The following is a 5,756-nucleotide window of genomic DNA, read 5'->3' as shown; positions in this document are numbered from 1 at the left end:
GGACATCAGCAATGATATCTCTCGTTCCACGGCCTCTTCTGAATCCAGCTTGAACCTCTGGAAGTTCTCTGTCAATGTATGACACAAGAGTAAGTCACAAAACCAAATCCCCTGAACATTTTGTCTGAGGATCTCTCATCACCACACCATCTGTGAGTGGACCCCACTTCTTGAAATGTTCTCTTAACCTATTACCTGTAGTTTCAAAGCTCAGACCACCAATAAATAATTTTAACCACTGCTCTGGCTCCTTTGGATCATGACCCTCCTTCCCCCGGCGATGACAGTGACTGCCGGAATCAGGCTGGGGGCGACTGGGTGGCGATTTTACCTCCATTTTGAGACCCCAGACTTGTTTTTGTTTCTCATATTCAAAGAACATCTTTTTCAACTTGAAAAGATGAACTTTTCTTTCTTTTTTCCTATTTTTATTGGTGAACGTTGACTGAGTAGTTTTCCATTTAACAATTCATATGCATTTTGTTTCATCTTATTGATTGAAATCTCCATAATGTAACATCACTTGTGTGACTCTTTGCCTCATTTTCCATTTCTCCTTCTTCCCTAGCCTTTCTGAGCTTTGTCCTTGGGTAACTGCTGCCCTTTTGATCTCATGTGGTTGATTATTCAAAGGTTTGCTTACCTCACTAGTGTTATTGTTCCTCTTATAAAACTGTGTGTTGTCTGACAGAAAATGGAGCCATCGGGGTGAGTTCATTTCCAGACCTGAAGGATGACTAATGGCCACAGTCCCAGGGGTGTCACCAGGCTTTCTGACCAGTACACCTGGTCTTTTTTTTTGTTTTTGTTTTTGATGATTTTGTGTTTTGTTCCACATTTCACACTCGGTCTATCCAGACTTTCCAATGTGATCCCTTTCAGAGATGTTGACAGTGGTACCTGGGCACCATCTAGTTCTTCTGGACTCAGGATCGTGAAGACTGATATTTGCATGGTTCATTAGTCCAATGGGCTAATTGTTTCCATGTGTCTTTCCAATTCTTCCTTCCTTTTTCCTTCAGACAGGGAGAGATTAATATGTAGCTTAGATGACTGCTCACAATCTTTTCAACACCCAGGGACTACTCAACAAAATAGGATGTAGACCATGGTCTTTGTGGACTGTCTTGTGCCGATTGACCTTGGTGTCCTCTGAGGTCATAGTCCTTAGCTCCAAGCCCATGACTAATTTCCTCAGTGTTATGTCTAAGAAGTTTTCATAACTTTGCCCCTATATCTCCTACCACATTCATGGATATATTTGCAGCAAAGGAAAATACACATGCACAGATATCTTCGGTCTAACCTATACATCTCTATAAAAGTTCATGGAAAATTACATTACCTTTTCATTCTATCTGAAAAGGTGAATTTTGGAAGCCCCCTAGTATATTTGTGGGTTGACTTCCACTCACCCTCCCACACCCATTCAGACTGTGTGTCTATCTGATTGAACAGAGATGCAAGGAAGGAGGCACATACCTGACACCCCTCACCCCTACCCTCCTGGTAACCACCAGTAACCACAGGTAGAAGTATAGAACTACATATAGAGACAAAAAGAAGGAAAGCCTATGAGGTACGAGAACATCAGAGATGGACATTTTAAAGCATAAATATCCCTAGAAAGCCATGGTCGACGATGTCTATCTCGCTGGCTTTCAGATATGGACCCGCTTGCCTACCAAGTGTACTTTCACTTTCTATTAAACCTGCTCTCTCACATTCCTGTGGTCTTGCTCATGTCTTGCGTCTCTGACACCTCACCTGAATCTGTGTCTCCTTGCTAGAAGTCCAGGAAAATTCCCATGGCACGTTCAGTAACATAGTCATGCATCTACCTGTGGATTATCATTATTGTGGGATTATGTATATAACGGTATTTACCTCTGCTGTCTTCAATTCAAAGAACATTTCAAAGGAACGTGCTTTGAGTCCCTTGAGGATGCCCAAACTGTCATGGCATAAATCCAAATGCCCAGAATTCTTCTGGGAATGGTTAGAGAAATGGAAACACTGCTATCAGACGTGTATAGACCTAGATGGTGGAAGACCTATTGAAAAAGAATAGCTTCACATTTTGATATTTTGTTTCATAAAGATTTTGTTGCAATACTTTTTGACTTACATGTACATTTGAGGAGTTATCACTTTGAGCTTTATATTAAGAAATCCACTGTAGTCCTCGGATCCCCAAACAAAAAAACAAAAATAATCCATTGCCATGAAGCTCATTCTGACGGATGGTGTGACCCCATGTGTTAGGGAACATGACTGTTGCACAGGGTTTGCCTGACTGAAACCTTTATGAAAGCATAGAGCCCAGGGTTTTCTTCTGCAGCACTGCTGGATGAATGTGAACCAACAGTCTCTCGGTTAGTTGCCATGTAAAAAATGTTGTGCCCCACATGGCATAGGAATTTGGAATGTATGAGTAGGGAATTCATTCTGAGGTCTGTTCTCACACAGGGTAACTTTGCTACTCTCTGACCATGGCAGGCTCCCCAGACTTGCATTACCTGTTTGCGTCAAACCCTACACATTCACATTCAGAAGAGTCTAGAAGCTGTGTTTATTCATTGTATTTACATCATAGCATCTCACCAGCAGTCCCTTATGATAAGATTGTCCTTTCTCTGGAGCCTCGAGCTATCTCCAGTTTCCCTCCGTCACCTTCCCTAAATGAGCCACATCTGTCCTTGGCATCCTGGGTGCACCTCTGTGGGCTCTGCTCACAGAAAGAACACTTCAGTGGGCTGGAGCTGGGCATAATAATATGACTTTGTCTTTCTTAATATATTTTTTCAGACTAAAAGGAAACTTTTCTCCTCTCCCTGCCTTTGGCTTCAGTTAGCTATTTCAAATGGCAACAATTATCAAAATTCCAACATGGAAACTTGCTTAATAAACAGGAAAGGAGTTTTAAGAACCCACTGTGGAGTATAAAAAATTAGCCCTATGGTTGCCAGTCCTTAGGTTGAAACAGTGTCTCTGGCAGGCATTTAGTAGGTTCTCTCTAGGCAACAGGAGCTCCAGTAGTGTAGTGGTTACAAATCGGACTGCGAACCACAAGGTCAGCAGTTCGAAACTACTAGCTGTTCCACGGGAGAAAGATGGGGTGTTCTGTGCCTGCAAAGATTTACAGCCTTGGAAACCCTGTAAAGGGTCACTATGAGTCGGAACTGACTCTATGGCACATAGCCTCCTCCTCCTCTAGGCAATAGCCTTTCATTACAATTATTCTGGAGCTTAATAATAATAATAATAAAATGTACTAAAATGATCTATCTCACTTATATCCAATCTGTGAAAACATCGACTGTCTTTTGGGTGGCAAAGTTTATTCATTCATCAAATGTTCATCAAGTGTTTGTTTCTATGGGGTAACAAACAGAACAAACAAATTGAAGCACCCGAAAGCTTGAAATCTCAGGAATAAAAGAGAAATAAGGCACACGAATAAAAGTAAGGTAGAATGGGGAGACTTTCAAGAACAGCAGGGTTGGAGGAATTCAGATGAAAGCATGCGCCTGACCTATTGAGGGAAGTAGGAGGAGGTAGCAGTTGAGTTCAGACTGGAAAGATGGCTGGGAGTATGGAGTAAAGATGGCCACGTGATTTAACATCCTCCCATTGAGAAATGGGACCTGTGTCTAGTTCCTTGAATCCTGGTGGACTCTACAACTGCTTTGATCAATAAAATACAATGGAATTGATCTGAGTCTGTTTCTATGCCTAGATACTGGCAGGTTCATTTTGTGGTTTGGAAGATGTGATCTTGAAGCATCCTCTGGAATCCCTAAGCATTCAGACTGGAAGACAAACTGAGACTGTCATGCTGGAAAGGTATCTCAGCTGATAATTGTAACTGTGCTCAGTCTTCCAGCCATCTTCACCAAAGTGTCCATCATGTGAGTGAAATTATCTTGAATTCCCGTCCAGACCACCTGCCAGCTGTGTATCATAGAGTAACCTCCTTCAAAAACACCCAATAGAATGGAAGAACCATCCTTCTGAACCTGGCTCAATTTCCTGATTTCCTGACCCACAGGATCTTGAGCGATAATAAAATAGTGAGATTTGAATCAACTATGTTTGGGGTATTTTTTTTTTTTACTCAGTGATAAACCACAAGAAAACAGGATTTTGACTAGCAGAGATGGGGACTTAGTGACTTCCCAGAGAGTAGCAATATTGTGGACAAAACTATGACAGCAGAGAGTCTGTATTCAAGTACTGAATTTGTGGGAAATCAGAGAACCCATGGTAAAGTATGAGAAAAAAACAACCACAAAGTATTGTATATGTCTAAAAGCTCAACAGAATCTGAATGCTACTTGAAGGACATATATTCCATAATCAGTAGGGTGTCACATTTAAAAATCTCTGTTTTAAACCTTCATTATGAAATTTTTAAATACACAGAGAGTACCCTTGTATGACACAACTGAAGGACAATGAACGCATAGTGGTTTCCAAGCAAAAGAATTATCAATATTTTCTCAATGTTTTTTCCTGAATTATGTTCAAGCAAATCTCATATATCGTACCATTTTATTCGCTAATACTTCAGTATGTGTGCAGCTGTAGAATAAGCGCTAGACCTCAAAGTCAGCTTGAATCGTGTTCTTACCATTAGTGGATGTTTGCAGCTGTTTCTCATTATCATGAGTTGTGCGCCATCAACATATGAACGTCCTGACGGCTTTACTCCGTTCATATCACCACAGTCAACTCTACTTTGAGGAGGTAGCACTTCCCCAGTCACATTTTGAGTACCTACTGGTAGCGTAGAGGTTACAAATCGGGCTGCTAACCTCAAGGTCAGCAGTTTGAAATTACCAGCAGTTCTGCGGGAGAAAGATGAGGCATTCTGCTCCCGTAACGATTTACAGCCTCGGAAACCCTGTACAGGGTCACTATGAGTCGGAACCGACTCCACGGTACTTAACAACAACAACAACAACTTTTGGCACTGTATCTGACAAAGTTCTGCTGCTATTTATCAGGTTTTCAGTGGCTAAACACTCAGAAGTAGCCTGCTTCTCCTCCTTTAGAGTCTGTCTTAGACTGGAAGTTTTTAGCATATCTATGGGGGGAAAAGATGCCTTTAGTGACTTTTAAATTCATATACTGGTGGTTTTGTACTGTCCTTTGGACTTGGAGGAAGACTTATCTGATAGAATGTCAGTCCGTTCCCATTTGTTTCTCATTGCTGCAATTGCTGAATACAATCCCCTTTCCCACTACTGTAACTTTGTGGTAATTTCCCCGTAAGATAAGTATCAAATGGGCCTCTTATATCAAATGGTCATTTTTACCTCCTTGGTCAAAAACCGTAAACTTAGCTTCAAATAGAAGATTTACAATGGAAGTGTTCCTCTGGCAATGCTGTCTAATCACTGCCCTTTATCTTAAAGACGCTATCCCCACCTCAATAGGATGCAGACTGGAGTAAGTTAGAGGTGGTTGTTATTGTTAAGTGCCATCGAGTCAGTTCCGACTCATAGCGACCCTGTATAGGGTTTCCAAGGAGCGACTGGTGATCTTGAACCACCGACCTTGTAGCTCAAGTGGTTTGCAGCCTGTCGCTTTAACCCAAACCACCATCACTACCCTGCCTTGGAGTCTAACAAAAATAAAATTGTCACTCTGTGTTTTTAATTGTAAACATGAAGGGATGGGATAAGAAGGTAGGCAATGCTCAAAGATAGAAGAAAAACAATCCCGGAAGGGGGCTGACTGTCCTCAGTTCT

At 41.5% G+C, this 5,756-nt stretch overlaps 1 pseudogene; it reads right to left on the bottom strand.

Moving 5' to 3' along the window:
- The window catches only part of LOC102827075, a 2,574-nt pseudogene extending 2,237 nt beyond the window's left edge, over positions 1 to 337 (bottom strand).
- Between the last annotated feature and the right edge of the window lie 5,419 nt (positions 338 to 5,756).

This window comes from Chrysochloris asiatica, unplaced genomic scaffold (genome assembly GCF_000296735.1).
Source record: "Chrysochloris asiatica unplaced genomic scaffold, ChrAsi1.0 scaffold00197, whole genome shotgun sequence".
NCBI classification, from domain to species: domain Eukaryota; kingdom Metazoa; phylum Chordata; class Mammalia; order Afrosoricida; family Chrysochloridae; genus Chrysochloris; species Chrysochloris asiatica.
Note: the sequence above shows the minus strand (reverse complement) of the source record. Positions and strands in the feature narration are given on the sequence as shown.